At 41.8% G+C, this 17,441-nt stretch overlaps 1 long non-coding RNA gene across 2 annotated transcripts; it reads right to left on the reverse strand.

The window, feature by feature from the left end:
• Positions 1 to 1,239: 1,239 nt before the first annotated feature.
• Positions 1,240 to 3,983, reverse strand: LOC142380683 (uncharacterized). Of its 2 annotated transcripts, XR_012769861.1 has the most exons (4): positions 3,417 to 3,983; positions 2,679 to 2,824; positions 2,018 to 2,166; positions 1,240 to 1,801 (listed from the first exon to the last, which is right to left on the reverse strand). It is a non-coding gene; the product is annotated as an uncharacterized LOC142380683 (long non-coding RNA). The 2 variants fall into 2 exon arrangements; XR_012769860.1 differs by lacking the exon at positions 3,417 to 3,983 and having other exon boundaries at positions 2,679 to 3,057.
• Between the last annotated feature and the right edge of the window lie 13,458 nt (positions 3,984 to 17,441).

Here is a 17,441-nt window from a genome sequence, read left to right on the forward strand (position 1 = left end):
CAGCAGGAGAGAGACAGAGAGTGCAACAAGAGCTGTGGCAGTGGACTGAGCTGAAGAGTTTATTAAAGTTCCCATGGCATGGTATAGTAGCGGCACTTTAAATGGGCTTTCGGAGGCTTCAGGATGTTATACCCCCAGGCGTTCTCAAAATTCACCCGAAAAACGCAGATTTGGCCACTTAGAAGAAAGCCGCATTTCAGAGCTCTCTCCAGTGCCCTGTTTTCCTAATGAGAAGCAAGGAGGAGCGCGAGGGGTGTGTCTTGGCTGAATGGGGGCGTGTCTGATTCTCTGTTTTGGCTCCGCGCATGTTAGCTGCCTGCTAGTAGGAAAAAAAAATAGAAATGGCAGGTGAGCAAACCATCGTACTGTTCGCCTTCGACCCGGAATCGGACCCTGAAGCGAGGCGCAGGCAGTTCAGCAACAAACTGCAGATCAGCAGCGCCTTCAGCAAAACGTCTCAGAATGGTGAGTTTGAAATGTTATGTCTGGAAACGTTTATAGTTGGGTCGGTTCGAACCACTGAGGTGCGCAGATACTAGCAGTGGCTTAGCCTACGGTAGCCTAATTAGAGCAGAAATTGTAGTCACTACATCAGGACTACCTAAAATATTATTTTTGCTTACAAAACGTATAAGTTCCCAACTTATTTTGTAATGTGGGCACGTATTTGCAGTGCTAACATTAGTGAGTATGGCTGCTGGCATCTCCAGTCTCTACACCAAGTAACTTTCTCAATGTCGCCTTGCATTGTACAACAGTAACACTGCCAAAGTATTTCCCATAGTACACATTGCCAACATGCAAATGATTCTCCACCCAGTGTTGACATAAGGGGACCAAGTTTGCTAGACAAAAAGGTTTACATGCTGTAATATACAAAAAAAAAAAACATACCTCATCATATCCTGACCATGTGCTGGATCCAAAGTGTAACTACACGGAATGAAACTTATGCCACATATTTCTGTGTACACCTTTTTTAGTAGCCTGTCTTCACTGGGAACAGCCAGCTGTTCGTTGCCCATGTAGTTATACAGTAGAATATGGCATGCAAAAAACATGATAGTATTATGACCAGCATGTAATTATTCTCCATGCTCACATGTTAACTCATTTACTTGCCACTAAAGATGTTTCATTGTTATATTTGCCGGCATTACCTGAAAACAGAATATCATTACACTGCCTTTTTTTTTTTAAATAATAGGTGTCAATGTGGAATTTGCAAGATAATGCCCACAGAAAGGGAGAATAGATGCTGCATGGAGATCCCTCAGGTAACACTGTAAACATTTGGATCTACCTGTTTGGCAGTTTACGCCTGAGAAGAACCCATCGGTAAGCGTTGTAAAATAATCACTCATAGCCACATACATAAGAGTTTACAGTACACCCACCCAACAGAGCCTGATAATCCAACTATGCAGACAGTATGAAGAGTGTTTGTATATTTATTTACAAGACATTATTAAAACACAATGAAGAATAATCCATAGGAATATGTAAATATGTACAACATAGCAATAACAGAAGAACAACAACATTCTCTTCAAGTGTCATTTTTTCTATCTGTTCTTCCAGGCGCTTCAGGTATTTGGCCTACAGGCAGTTCGTGGCGTGGTGCTGGGGCTTTTTGGGTCGCCGGATCAGAGTGGTCATTCCTGCCTGTGTGGTCCTGCGTATCCGTGCCGAGTACCCCGATGATGAAGGACACTGCACCGGGTTTAGACTGCCTCGCGTGTGAAAAATTAGGTCCATCAGGACATCCACATTCCCTTTTCACACAGAACATTCATACACACTGTACACACACAACATTTGTATATTTCAGTGAGTCATTTGTACATTTCAATGTTTATTTATATATTTATATTTGTTCTATATATATATATATTTATGTTTGTTTAGATTTCTATTTCTCACATTTTTTGTATTCCTATTTGTTGGAATTAACCTCAGTAAATTTGATAAAGGCAAAAGTAGTTGGACTTGAATTCTTGAACTTTTGAGGTCTTACCAAAGGTTGGCTTAGTCTTTTGACGTTTGACTGTGCACTCCCCCTTCTTGGATTTGGGAAAGGAGATTTTGAAGAGAGGTACACCGTCTGCTGTCTGGGCCTGTGGTCGGTTCGCATTTTCATTAAAGTGGATCGCCGCCAAGTACAGTCTGAAAGAACAAGAAACAATGTGTAAACGGTGTTTCTCACAGAATTTTCATTTGTCATGGTGGTGGGGGTTAGCTGGTAGAGACACATGCATCATCATGGGAGAGCATATGAAAAGCTCTTTTCCAAAATGCTATAGAAGCTGTTCTTATTACTTTTTTTTAAAAATCTGATTTCAAGCATCAGGAAAGTGATATCAGCTGAGATAGCATTTGAAACATTTAAATGCTGCTTTTAATGGTAGTAACAAAAAAAACAATATTTTTGAAAGTAGGTATAAAACATTTTGGAAAAAGCTTTTCATATATTGTGAAGTTTCATAGGAACTATGATCTGAAAACCCCCTAAAAGTATACATTTTTTGGTAAATCAAATATAAATTACATTCACAAGACAATCTTTTCAGGGGACCTGGTCTAGGTGTTTTGTGCCTTATAGTGCGGGAGAAACCCGGCTCAATTATGACATTTCAGACAACAAAAACTTTCAACAACTACAAGGTAAAACATCTCACCTGCAAAGCATTCCAGTATAGAGAAAGACAACATTCTTCGGTGTGGCTGCAGTCCTATTGACAATGGGGTCAGTCTGGCAGGCAGCATCCCTGCTCCGGGATGTCTGGACGTGAGCACTTGATGTGCTGGCCAGTGAAGAGTGAACCTGATGCAGACAGAGAGCACACATCTCATGGTTCGAAAGCCGAGCATTACACTCGTGATAAACTGACGTGTCACGACAGATTTGAAGTCAAAACTGTGTTCGAATTGACAGATACGTAATGGTGTATGTTCGAGGGTAGTCAGCAAACGTTTGCTAAACACCCTTCACCTAGCCACAACACCCGATAGCATATCACACACGAAATAGCAGAAACGACTCGACGTTAAAAACAAGTCACCAAACCGTAACAAATGCTTACAAAATATAAAGTCACCAATCTAAAGAAAGGCTTACAAAATATGAATTGTTATCGTCGGGCGTCATTTTCCGTGTAACAGACGTCTAGCCGCAGAACATAACTAAACTTGCTTACCTAAGTATTCATGCTGTATGTAGTCCCCTACACGTAAGATACTTGGTCAAAAGACAAATGTCTTGTTTTACAACCAATTTTCCAAATCTAACCAGTTTAACAGAGTATTGGTTTTGTAGCGCAGTGTAGGTTTCATGGATAAATACCTCCACAGCTAATGTTGGCTAGTTAGCTGGTACCCATAAAGTAGCTAGCGGCTAGCAAATAATTATGACTTACTTGATCGGTGTGGGTAGCTGATGGACCGGCAAGGCTTGGCACTGATCCAGGCTTCAACTTCAGGTGTAGGGTTGTGAAAGCATTCCTCTGAAATGTGTCGCGCAAACACTGACGCTCTTTGGAACATGCATGGGCACCTGTCCCTCTAAATGAAATTAGCCATTCCGTTTTCAAAGGGACAGAGGATGGAAGCGGAAACATATTCTTCTCTTCATCTTCACATCCTGGCACTGTACATTTCGCATGGTAAAGTCGTTTGGAAGCCATTGCTGTGTCTTCTGTGACTGTCTTCAGTCGTGGCGAGTCTCGGTCTACTCCACATGAGTTGGGCGGGTAAGATACAGGTAGTTTACCAGCAGTGGGTGGAGACAGAGGGCGTGGCGGAGAGAGGGGGTGGGAAATTTTGATGAGCTCTATCCTGGCATGACGTCATGCCAGGAGCCTTTAGTCAACGAGACAATTCGAGGCGCTCTGTTCAAAACACGGAGGAAATGCTGTACTGCTCTGTGAATACATTTCGCAATTTCTACTCACTGGGGTGACTTAAGGAGGCTAGAGAAACTCATTTTAAGGCTCAAAAACCTCTGAAATGGAAATTTTCATGCCATGGGACCTTTAATAAAAAGCTGATTGGAAGGAGAAGTGTTTATAAAATCAAAGTGGTGAGACAGAAAAATCAGAGAAAACATTTTTTTTTTTCATTGATTCGCTGCATTTTTATAAAGCCCCACACCTCTCCATGACTCAGTAGGAAAGTGCCACATTGCCAGATTTGGGTGAATTAAGCTGAAGGGCACCTCCTCAAGCTCAATGCTCTGTCTGTGCAGTGTAGTTCTACCTGGCTTATCAAAGCAGGTAAAGACTTATGACTTTGTTTAGTCATAAGTCAGAGGGATAGTTCAGACAACAATGGAAGCAAACAGCCATGATCTGTAGGAACCGTTTTGATACCTTGATAAAGTACCAAGCACTTTTGGTCAGAAGGCAGAAATACAGCTAGCAAACGCTGCTAACGTCACAAAACTTACTGATATAACCAGCTGTTGGTTGGAAAACAGACTTATATCTGATGGGTAGAAATAATTTAAAAATAAATGGATAGAAACACAGATGGCATTAGCATATTTTTTATATCTAAATGATATGGTTCAACTTTAGTCTTTGTAAGTGGAGTGGCTGAAATATGGCCATCTTATATAAAACCCTTTCACCGACAAATAAACCGATACCCACATCCATCTCAGAATTTTGATTCCTTTTAAGCTGCCCGGGTATAAACAATTTTGACAAGGAACACAATGTTGCTATGTGACCAATGTCTGTTGCATAGCTCAGCCCCGTATTCAAAACTTTCTAAGCACAGTCAGAGGAACTGATTTAATGTAACAAACTTTAGTCTAAAAGTCCACTCCCGAGGGTCTGGTTTGTTTATGCCACTTATAACAATTCAGTCCCTCTAACCTTGTATAATGAGAGACTTTAATCATAATCGTTTAAGATCTTTCGGCCCACTTCGCACCCATCGTCTTCAGACCCTCTGTGGCCCTCCTATAGAGTCTACAGGGCAATATGGGGACAACTAATGGACGGATTCTAAACATACCAGCAACAGTAGCATGCCACAAAGTGGAGCCTCTATACCAATTCGTAATCAGTGCATCATTATTATTCATCACTATTGCATTATATGAAGATAATGAAGTTGCTTGTGGCTCCCACGATAACGAGCCTCTAATGACAGTAAGTATTAACAAAACCCAGAGCTTCTTGACAAGTTAAAGCCGGGTTAAAGAATGATACAGTAACACACACACACACACACACACACATACACACATCACCTCAAGAGAAGATGCCAAGGTGGTGGCCCAGAGAACAAGACAGGGAAATGAGGATTTGAAGCTGTGGAAGGAACAGGCATGGCATGTCAGCTCATAAACTAATTGAGGCATTAACATAGCTTATAGCATGACTGTGAGTCATCGGAGATGATATATAATTTAGAGAATCTTGGGCCTTAGCCTTGAAAACGGTGGTTCTGGTTTACGCAGCCCTTGTTGATGAGAGCCCTCAGCAAATGGAGGAATATACTGGTATTCATTCGTGTGTGTGCGTATTTATGCGCATTAACACAGCATCTCTGTCACACCAACATGTACGCACACTTGCATCAGGAGGCTAATTACTGTAGCTCATGCGTTACTGATACCATCTCTTATTTTTCTCCCCTTCCATGTCTAATGGTTGTGACAGTAAATGAAGAATGCCTTGGGGGGGGGGGGTTGCATTTTCATTGTGACACATTTAAGAGCTCCAGCTAAACACGTGACTGGAGTGTGTGTTTGTGTGCCGCTTTGCATGCCTCTTTACAATTCTTCAAAGCGCTGTCACGAAACACACACACAATCCACCGTGATAAGATCCGCTCAAAAACTCCATCAAAGAATCACAGTTAATTGTCATCTGCCACAGCTGAGGCGGTGTGAGGGCAGCGTGGTTGCATTTCGATCAAGAGGAGTATAGAAAAGTGGCTGATAGGCTGTGACGGCTCCGGGGTGCGCCTGGCGTCACCGGGGCATCTCTCTGCCCAGAATCAAGCCTTCATTGTGGGGGAAGCAGCTCTCAGGGCCTCCTTCTAATCTGACACCCATTCTCCTCTCTTTCTCACCTGCAGGTGGGAGCTCACGCAGCTAAAGGCCTCTGCACAATCAGCGTCCTGTTTCTCTCCCCCTCCTCCTCCTCATTTCCTCCCCCCCGCCTCTTCGCTTATATCCAGCACCCATCCATCTATCGCGCTGTTCTTGCAGGTGCTGTCCTCCACACTGGCTCACAATTAGCAGTTTACCCTTTTTTTTGTTCCTGGAAAGTGTGGCTCAGTTGTTCATTTGGCAGAATTCTTTTAATGCCTTTTATTTTGTCCTTTCTAGTCTGTCTCACCCTCCTCTTCTTTCATCTATCCCATCTTTTTTTCTTGCCCTCCTTCCGTTCCCTCCCTTCCCTCCCCTTCTGCTATACCTATCTATCTATAGTCCGGCAGATGCTGTCCCATTTGTACTCTCCCCCATGACATTCCTACGGGGGATTGCTTAAGGATTCAGGAGCCTCTGTGCTCATGGATCACACTGACACTTGGTCAGCATCAGCAGATTATGAACCATAGGCGCCTGACACCCCGCCATTGTTCCTCCATCTAAATATGAACAATAAGGCTCATCTGACGCCCACGCTGACAGCTTATTCGCTCTTATCACTCCTGTGGAGTCGCCCGGCATGATCTGAGTGCCTACTCCTTCCTCCTCCCCACATGTACACACCTCCCCTTGTCTCCCCTTGACCCTCCCCAGCCTACCATGCTACAGCCCCAGCTTAGCCCCATCCACAGGGCAGGGGTGGAAGAAGTGGAGGGATAGAAGGAGGGGAAGACAGTAAGGGGCAGGGAGCAGACAGGAAAGCTTGCAGATCTTTGCTTTAATTACTTCCCCAAGTCAGAAAAAAAAGATCCTCACATTTGTCTTGACTTTTATTTTGTTGCGACAGCATGGACCTAAGGTTTTTCATGTTTTGTCAATTTATTTTAATTTGTTGATATGCCTGCAACACATTCCTAAAAAAGTTGGAACAGGGGTTAGGGCCAGTAATAAAGTGAAAAAAATAAGGTGGAGGATCTTCAGTTCTTAACTAAGTGCATGAAAAAAAATCATTTAAATGTTTATTTAACAATGTTTACCAATGTTTATTGAAGATTGGAAGGGATATGCATGTTTCTCCCTCTACAGTAAAATGATTAAAGGAGTCTGGAGGAATTTCATTTCTTAAAGGTTGAGGGTGCAAGCCTAAGCTAGACACTGGGATCTCCAATCCCTTAGAACTGTCATCAAATGACAACGATTTTACTAAACCTTTGTTGTTTCCAGATTCAACTTTCACTGGACTCAGGCGTCAGAGATAAAGTGTCATTAAGTAGATACACATACTGTGGTCAGACAAATCATTATTCCAGTATTCCAGTATTTTATTTCATAAAAATTCTCGCGAAAAGAGCTGCTGCTCGTGATGGCGTTCTGAAAAAATTAATAGAATTGTGAAAAATTAAAAAAAAAAAAAGAGTAGATCCCCACAAAGATAAAAAGAAATTCATGAACCATCTCCTCAGCTCAAAAAGCTTGCAAGGTGCGAAACTGTTAGTACCGGAGGACTTTTCAGAGGCTTAGCTTTTCTTTAAGAGGAGAAGAAAGAAGAAATCCAGACACAAGATGACAGTGAGTTGTTAAAATGCTACAGATTAGATGGTGCAGGGATTGCCTCTGTCAATCAGTCAATTAATCAATCAGTCAATTTTTATTAACTTTTTCAAGCAAATTGTAACTTGTTGCTTTTTACTGCCATTAAAGAGACAAACAAGGAATGAAACCATTTTTAAATGAAATGTAGAAAGAAAAACATTAAAAATCAGTATAGAAACAAAAAGTCTAAGCTTTGTAGCTAGAGGTTTTTAAGCTAAGTTCAGAGCCCTCTGAGAGGATTCTTAAGAGTTTTTTGATGAGTATGGCCCCTGACCTCTGTGATGGTCTGTGCTTGCATCGGTGCCCTTGGCAGAGCTCATTTACACTAATGTTATGACAGCATTAATGCAGAAAAGTTCATTGAGTTTTTAGAGCAGCATATGTTGCTTTCAAGATGACACTTTTTCATCATGCATTTTCAACAAGACAATGCAAAACCACATTTTGATCACATTACAACCACATGGCTGTGGGTATAGAATACACAATGTGAGGAGAATGTGACAAAAAATGTGAACCCGCACTACTGCACACTTTAAGACTTGTTTGCAGGAGGAATCCGACAAAATAACGCCTGAAACTATGCATCGCTTGATATCCTTAATGTCAGAGTCTGTTATGAGAAGAAATACAATATTTCAAAGTAGTTAAGACTTAACTCTCCCGACTTTTTTGGAATCTGTTGTTGGCCTGACATGCAGACATTTTACTCTATGTTCTTCGGATTTATTTTGATCCTTTGTTATAAACATATCCAGAGCTGAAACTACCTTGCAGTGCCCGGAGGCTGAGATATCGAAGCTCAAAATGTTAGTTTCCTTCCCGGCACAACACCGTTTTGCTTTATCTTGGCTTCCAGTACCACTGTGAGAAACCTTGGAGTTATTTGTGAGCAGGATCTTTCCTTTCATTCAAATAAAAAAACAGGTTTCTAGGATTACCTTCTTTCACCTTTGTAATATTACCAAAATTAGAAACTTCCTGTCTCAGAGTGATGCAGAAAGAATAGTGCATGCTCTTGCTATTTCAAGATTGTACTTCTGAAAGTTTTTACTACTGGGCTGCAGACTGCAGGTTTACTCCTAGAGCTTCTAAAAGTAGAATGGGAGGCAGAGCCTTCAGTTATCAGCCCCCTCTCCAGTGGAACCAGCTGCCAGTTTCGGTTGGAGAAGCAGACACCTGCTCTACCTTTAAAATTAAGGCTTAAACCTTTCCTTTTTGATAAAGCTTACAGTCAGAGATGGCTCAGGTGACCCTTAAACATCCTTTAGTTATGCTGCTGTAGGCCGAAACTGCTAGGAGACCTCCCATGATGCACTGAGCACCTTTCTGCACTCGGCTCTCTTTACGCTCAGTGTACTGTACATATGACATTTTTCTCATTCAGACATTTTTTTTCTTCCACAGCATGTATCCCTGGCTTGGTGTTAGGGTGCTTAATGTATCGTCTGTTCTGTCCTCACAAACCCCAACTGGTGGAGGCAGATGGAGTCTGGTTCTGCTGGAGGTCTCCACTTGTTAAAAGGGAGTTTTCCTCTCCTCTGTCGCCTCGTACATGCCAGGATGGGGGATTGAATGGGAGAGAAGTTCAGATACTATCTCTTTGTCTGCTTAGCTAGTCACCTTTTTTTGAATTGGTCTAATTTGGACTTTAATTAATTTGATTGATTTTAATGGATCAAATGTAATTTGTTTGAATTGGACTGTATCTTTGAAGTGCCTCGGGATGACAAGGTTGCGATTTGACGCTATATGAACACAGCTGAAATTCACTGAAAAAAATATTACTCCTCGGAAAGATAATGGTTACTATTAATCTAACGCAAAACTCATTCTTCTGTAATGCTACAGGCCCATCCACCTTTGACCTGCACAAATTTATTTACCAGCTTGGCTCCAGTACACAGAATGGGCCAATATGACTAGAATTTCCTGAAGCGCTGGGCTAATTCCACATGATATTTCCAGGGAATATCAGCAGGGTTTGGTTAATGGATGGTTTCTCCAACCATGACACTATCCTGCCACTGATCTGCACATCTCTGTCACCGTCACAACCTCCAGCAGCTCTTTAATGAGACTGGCCAAGCTTCCTGTTGACAGCACACCTTCTACATAAGGAACAGAAAGAGAGAGAGAGAGAGAGAGAGAGAGAGAGAGAGAGAGAGAGAGTATGAAGGCTGGATTAGAAAGAGGAAGAGGAGAGCGGCAGTATGAGAAGAAGGAGGAGAGCAGTGGAGAGTGGCCAGGCTTTCATAGTGGAACAGAAATTAACAGGGCCCCAGGGACGACCAGATCAGAGCCTGGGTCCCAAGAGAGCACTTACCACAGGGGCCCCCCATGCTTGTTACAGCAAGGCAGGGGCCACCAGGGGACTCCCAGGGCTACACTTCACAAATGTGGGGCTGAATTCACCGTGCAAGATGGTTAAAAGGCATACGGTCAGAGTGGCTGAGAAGGAAGAACACTGCAATTATGTCCTGATTTGAAAGCTTCTGCTCTAAGAGAGCCAGAGAAATTATAACAAGCTCAAATATGTTTAAGATCAATTTGGGAATAAATCCTCACAACTGACATACTCTTCTTTTCAGAGAACATTATACTTAAAGGCTAACTCCTATATAGGGTTTTTTAGAGAGCTGAAATGCCAGCCAGATCACTGGGGATGAGGGAATTACCAAATAATATGAGTCCTGTTGAATGACATAGACACCACCCATTGGCAGCAGCATACATTCTTAACCGCACTTCTGTAGTTTGAAGTCTGAAAAAGTATCACATAAAATCCAGTATCAATGACACTAAAACTAGCCTGCAAATGAGATCAACCTGAGAGTTGAGGCCGAACTTCCTTGTACATTCAGAGAAAGAACAAAGTCAGACAGAAAATTAGCGATAGACACGACAGGGGATGACTGAGTGGAAGGCTGCAAAATGAAACTTTGCTCATACGCAGAGATATTTAGTCACTTTGTTTTAGGTGTTGAGATGCAAACACACACACACACACACACACACACACACGCAGACAGGTACATTTATACATGTTTCACACTAAAGATGATCCAGCAAGACTAGAAAGCGTACTAAAAGAAAACAAAATTGGGTTTTAAGAGCTTCTTAAGCTTCTTCTGTTCATCTGAAATCTGACATATCTGTGCAAACATTGTTTAAGGGCTGTCCTGATTCTCTTAGCTGCAGGATATATACACATATATATATATATATACATATATATATATATACATATATATATATATATATATATGTATATATATATATGTATATATATATATATGTGTATATATATGTATATATATATATATATATATATATATATATATATATATATATATATATATATATGTATTGTGTATGTTTATTATGTTCCGTCTCAACAGTGTCAATACAGAGCGTACAGTAGTTGAATCTGCAAGATGGGGCTTGACTGATCAGTTAAAGTTTCCAAAAGACAATTTTTTTTAATTTGCCTCATACTTCATAGCTTAACACCTGTATTAGCTGTGCCTTGTGTCTAATGCTAATTACATTAGCATGCTAACATGTTAAATTAAGCTGGTTAACAACACAGTTTACATATTTTAAATGTTAGCTTGAGACATCAGTGTAGATTTGGCATATTGTATTTGACATTATACTTGACAGGTTGACACTTGTGTTTTTTTGTTCAGTTTTAATTTAGAATTTTGACCTACTATCGGCTGATCAAAATTCAATTTTGCCCAATACCTTAGTTCATACCCAAACATATGCATAAGCTGTTAATTGTGAAAACTACATTGGCACGCGAGCAAGTTAAACTAAGCTGTGGAAAAACTTTGAGTAACTACACTAATCTGTATGTTACTGCTGTTATCTTGCTATTTTACTTTATACAACTAGCTGGAGGGAAAATGGTGAAGTTAACTGAACCCAAATGATTACAACCATCTATATCTTAGTAGCTTTTGATCTTTTTGCTTCATTGTGGTTCATTATTTACAGGAATTCTCAGTGGTGGTGCAGGTCCTCTTTTCTGCTGTATACTGGCCCGATTTTTATCAAGTGAAAAATTAGAGTTTCACTTGATCTTGACATATTTTTGGAATCAAGAAAATCATATCATGTTTTTCTCTCTTCGGCTGTCATGTTGTTTGTTTTGCTAAAATGAATAAACCAACAGAATTAACCTCTATAAGGCTGCGCTTACATGAAGCAGATGGCTGCATCAGCTATGTGGAAAGGTGTTATCACAGGCTGACAGTGAAGATCTGCTATCTAAACAGAGTAACGTGTTGGCGAACAGAAGGATGCCAATTTCACAGCCTATACACGTGAATCAGACTCTTTGAAGGCCACTGGTTTAAAATTGACTATGTCAAATTGTTTAACTTGAGAGTACGAATTTGAAAGATGGCATTTTCCCACCCTCAGGAATTGCAAATCATTTTAAATATTGTAAATCTAAATGGAGAAGAAACTAAACTTGAACTGTCTTTAAAGCTGTTTGACGTAATTCAGTTTAAAATTTCTCTTCCATGACACGCATGGTGTTAAAAAAATGATGCTCTCTTGTAAGGGCAGAGGGAATTCAACCTCACACTGATCCACTCTTTGCCTTTACTTTCCCTTCAGCTGGATACACTCTGTCTTTCATTTCTTTTTTTTTTTCATGTTTTGAAGTGCTGTTCCTCAGTTTTGTGTGCCTAATTAAAAAGCACTTGCAGTGGTTCCTGGCTCAAGGTTGAAATATCGCTATCTCTTCATAAGCAGCTAATCAGATCCCTTTTCAATCACTGCTCCTCCTTAATGAAGTACCGCAGACTTACAATGGGAATGCATGCCTGCCTGGTGTTTTTATTCTACTCTTTTATTTTGGGTTGGGGTAAGCTTCTCAATGGAGGAATGAAGAATGCATTTTGGAGGGGGATAGAGTGGGCTGTCAATTTTTGTCATGCACTGAGGTGGGGGGGTGGGGGGTGGGGGTGGGGGGGGTGGCACAAGGCAGGGATTAAGATGATCAAAGACACAAATGCAGAGCCACATAGGAAAAGTAAGAGAAAGGGAGCAGAGCTGTGCAGGGCTCCCCACATACCCCCCACCCTCTGCTTTCCCATAATAACTCCCATGGAGGAGATGAACCATAACTGAACCGTGGCTTCCCCTGCAGTCCACCTTTACCTCAAACAGCTATCGATTTACAGCAATAAAAATGACAAAAAACAAACATTGCATTCTTATCGTGCCTGTGACTATAGGCGGCCTATCGTTAACACGAATGTACATACCGATCAGGACCCGAGGATCTAGCAAACAGGATATACATGTAGAGGGAGACAGACAGGAAATAAACAAACGAGTCGAGTTTAATAGAATTGTACCTGGAGCCCGGAGGACTCACGCACACACACACACAAACACACACATACAAACAGAGCATATCAGCTAGCATGTTAATACTGCCAAAGGGAAGCCAGACCTAATAGTGGGGACATTAAGAAAATGATCCCCAGGGCTGATATGTTTTCTATAGATGGCGACTAAACAGAATTGCCATATTTATCATACTCATGGAAACAGAGGGAGAAAGAGACCCACATTGGCATGCCTGTCCCACTCTGTGGTCCCCGGGAGAGTGATGAGAGTTGCCCCTGGGAGAGGGTGCAAGTTAGGGTTTCTGACGATGAGGATGTGCACACGAGAGTATGCTTCTGTGTGTGTATGATGGGGCCGACTGTGTTACTAACTTTACATCCGCTGAGCTGGTGGTAGAGGCTTTATCATTATTATTTCATACAGTGACAAGTGTCAGTGCAACAATGTAAAATGTTACAAGTAGATTTCCTGCTGTCGTTGGAGAAGACACATGAACCTCTTACCACCGGCTGATTCACTAAATGCTATCGTGTAAAACTTTGAAAAATGTTGTCTCCAGGGATGAATAATGGCAAAATGTACATTTTTTGGGGGGAATTGAATCTGAATATTTTTTTCATTTAGTCAGTAAATCGGCTGGTTAAACACAATGTGTTTGACTGTCATTCAGTCCCAAAAACGACAGTATTTGGAGGTATTTATTGGTTCTGATAAAGTGTCTGCTGCGCTTGGGGCTACAAGAGTGGGCACAGCTAATTCTCCACAGATATACACGTAGAGCCAGCCATTACTTCTCACACAGAGGATATGAAAGTGACAGCAACAACTCGAAGACAAAAACAGGGGAGATTGATAGATTCTTCCTGCCTGCAGACAGTTGGCAGCTTCCACTCAATTCCGCTGTGCGCAGGCTGACATCCGTGGGCCAGCTAAAAATAATAAAGTAGTTTAATTACCTCAGAAAGTCATGATCATCAGAAATTGTAGTCCAACACAGACCATAAGACACAGTTTAATGTCATCTCTTCATGTTGTTGTAGCTTACAGGCTTGTCCGCAGAGCGGTTCTGAGTACTGTGGCCTCAGAGCAATGAGGATTCACTTCTGTTGGCAATTGGAAAAGATTTAATCGGCTTGTTTTATCTGGTGTACATATGTTTAAAAAGCCTGTTTAAACCTGCTATTTTTGGTGTGCATACAGTCTCTGTGAAAACAACATCACATACTGCACTTTTTAGAGTATTCACCAGCGTTTAAGCAGGAGGTGCAATTTATTTCAGATAAAGTTCTGGGGCGTCTAATCGTCGCTGTATTTAATTTCATAAAAACATTTTGCCTGAAAGAAATGCATCGGCAAATAGTGACTAACAACAAATGTAGAGCATTAAAGCATCTCAAAACTGTGTTTTCCTCTACTGTCACAGGAAAGCAGCCCTCTGAAAAAAGCGTCACATTCTCAACATTACGTTTCAAGCTTTACTTCCACTTCTGTCTACCGATCTCTCCATTCTTGCCTCTCCCCTCCTCCCCTCGCGGCCCTTTCCGGCTCTCCAATTAAGCCTTGGCGGCAGGTTTCCATCAGCCGTCTGGTCGTCTGCAGCAGGACTCTTCAGAGCAGGGGCCTGTCAGGAAATGAACTCATCACTGGATGACAGCTGCTAATTTCTCTCTCTGCCATGTCACACGAGTGGCCTGCTGCAGTTAATGATGAGCCATCCAGCCCTGATTACAGAGATGCAAGGGGAGGGTGAGGATGCACACAATGCACTGCACAGTCACTCAGACAGAGATGTAGAATAATGTGCTCGCATGGGCCTAAACAGACATTCCGATTCAGCGTACAAAAAAAAAAGAGAACAAAAAAAATCCCACACTGAACTGGGGGTGTTAAAGAAGGCATTAGCATGGCCTAACTGGGGTCACACACTTACATGAGTTTCCACAAATATCAAGAGAAACAGTCGTTTGTGGATGCACTGTGTTCAGCTGTTGTCCACAAGGAGATGTTGCTTATTTGCAGGATTTTCCTCAGTCCAAAAAAGCTTGAAAGTTAAGTAACGAAGCCCGTTCTGTTACTACTTGGTGCCCCTGAATTAGGGATTCTAACCGCAGACGGCTTGTAAATGCTGTCACTTTCTCAGTGTTAGCTCTGTGATGGACCGCCAATTTGTTCTGGGTGGACCGCACTTCTCAAACAGTAGCATGGTAAAAAAAAAAAGAAAGTACGCTCGCATTTAATTCTAATTGTGGCCTAATATTACAAAAACATTTGAATAAAATCTTAAAATGAATCAATATAACCTCAGATGAACAGCGCTTGATACGTTATACCTTGTGATTATTTAACAAAAACTAAGCTAAAATGCAGAAGCAGTGTGTGAACAACAAAGTACATCCCAATATTCTGTGGGTTGAAGAGCCAAATTTAGCAGCAATAATGTGAAGTATCCATTTTCTGTGTGACATTATCAGTCTCTCTCGTGGTTGTGGGGGGATATTTTGGCCCTCTCTTCTTTCCAAGGTTGCTTCAGTTAATTGAGATTGGTGGGCATTCATTCCTCCACAGTTCCTCACATTTGACTCTAAATTACTTTGGTATACAGAGGAGTCCAAGGCCGACCCAGTGACTGCAAGGAGCCCAGGTTCAGTGGCTGCAAAACAAGCCCAAATCATCAGCCCTCCAACACTGTGCAAAATAGTCAACTTCACCAGGTTAAGCTGTGTTGCTGTGTTTTTTTTCTCTTCCAAACAACCAAGCTCTTTCCGTCTTTTTTTAATTGTACTGTGTCACGAACAGTTAACATGCTAACTGAGGTCTGTAGAATTTTTGCAATTTCTCTGAGCGGTCTCCTGTGTTGTTCACCCTATGATTCAGTGGATTGTAGAACCACCTGTGGCAGGTGGAATGTTTGGGCTGAACCTGACTTTCGTGGATGTCCTCTCCTGAGGAGACTGACAGCTCATGGACTCCAAATGGTTTGGAAATGGCCTTCTAACCCTTGCCAGATTGACGGGCAGCAACAATTGCTTATCTAAGCTGCCTGCTGAATGCACATCTGAACCGGCAAACTCCCTAAACGTCTGCTTTAATAGAGGCGCTCACGCTTGATGCTGTCAGGTGTATTTTATTGGCTGCTACTTCCCTTCTGATTTCCTATGGAAGCATTAGGTGTCGACGTCGTTTTTCAAACCCTGCTTCTGTATTTTGACTCAATGTTGAATAAATGAAATAAATGATGACATGATGTAATATGTCATTTGTTGTTGTTCATCAGAGGTTTACCTGATGGTAACATCTGGTAAGAACTAGATGGGTTTTTTGGTTTTTACGTAAAAAACCTTCAAATCGAAAGTAGGCGTACTTTGTTTGTCACATGGCTGCTGGATGGATGCAGTTCATCGAAACATGCAAAAACAAAAACTCAGGATTTGCAACATTTTCCTTCTTTATCCGTTTATTTTATTTTATTTTATTTGGTCTGTAGCACATATCTATAAAACCAACGATTCCCTTGATCGTTGCATTCTTACCACTAGTGGATGCCGATAAGCTCCGGCTCTCACAGCCACTTACGGACGCTCACACAGAGAACGTGACCTCTTTAAATGTGCCCATCTCTGATGAACGGAAGGGAAAGAGCGTGAGTTCATTAATGCGGCACGACGCTGGGAGCAGAGACAAAGACGAGCTGAAAGGCAGACAGGTGTTATGTGAAATTACAGGCTCCCTTCTCTCTGTGTGGTTGTGGATTTTACTGCTCTTTCACTTTTTTTCTGGCCTCTCCACTCTGAACATCCATCTGTAACGCTCCCATTTCTCCTGCCCACTCCTCTACCACTTTCTCTCTCAGCCCACTTTCTCGCGCTACGAGTGTGTGTGTGTGTGTGTGTGTGTGTGTGTTAAAGGGATGATCTTTTGATGCCCTCGCTGCGTATGAGTGTTTTCTCTCTGTACTTTCAGTGGATGGCCATTGTGTTTGCAGCCGTCATACTGCTCTCCCACTCACTCCATCAGAAACCAGGCCTGTGTAGAGGCCTAAATGAATATTGATTCTCCCTCCAGTGCTGACTACTGCTGGGGAAAAAAGGGATGAGTGTGTTGTAGACATTGAAGAGAATGGGCCTGATGGGGGGAAGAGATGAAAAGATGGCGATTAGGATGATGGTGATCATGACGACGATAATGATAATGGCGATGATAATGACTGTGTTGGTGATCAGAAAGCATGATGGGAGCCATCAGTTGATGCATGCATGCGCATGTTGCTTGTACTGTGCATGTAATCACGATATTGATGCTGAGATGCGGGCTTGACAAAACATTTAGCGGCTACTACGAAGGGAAATAAAAATGCAGGCACAGTTGG

This window comes from Odontesthes bonariensis, chromosome 5 (assembly GCF_027942865.1).
Source record: "Odontesthes bonariensis isolate fOdoBon6 chromosome 5, fOdoBon6.hap1, whole genome shotgun sequence".
Taxonomy (NCBI): domain Eukaryota; kingdom Metazoa; phylum Chordata; class Actinopteri; order Atheriniformes; family Atherinopsidae; genus Odontesthes; species Odontesthes bonariensis.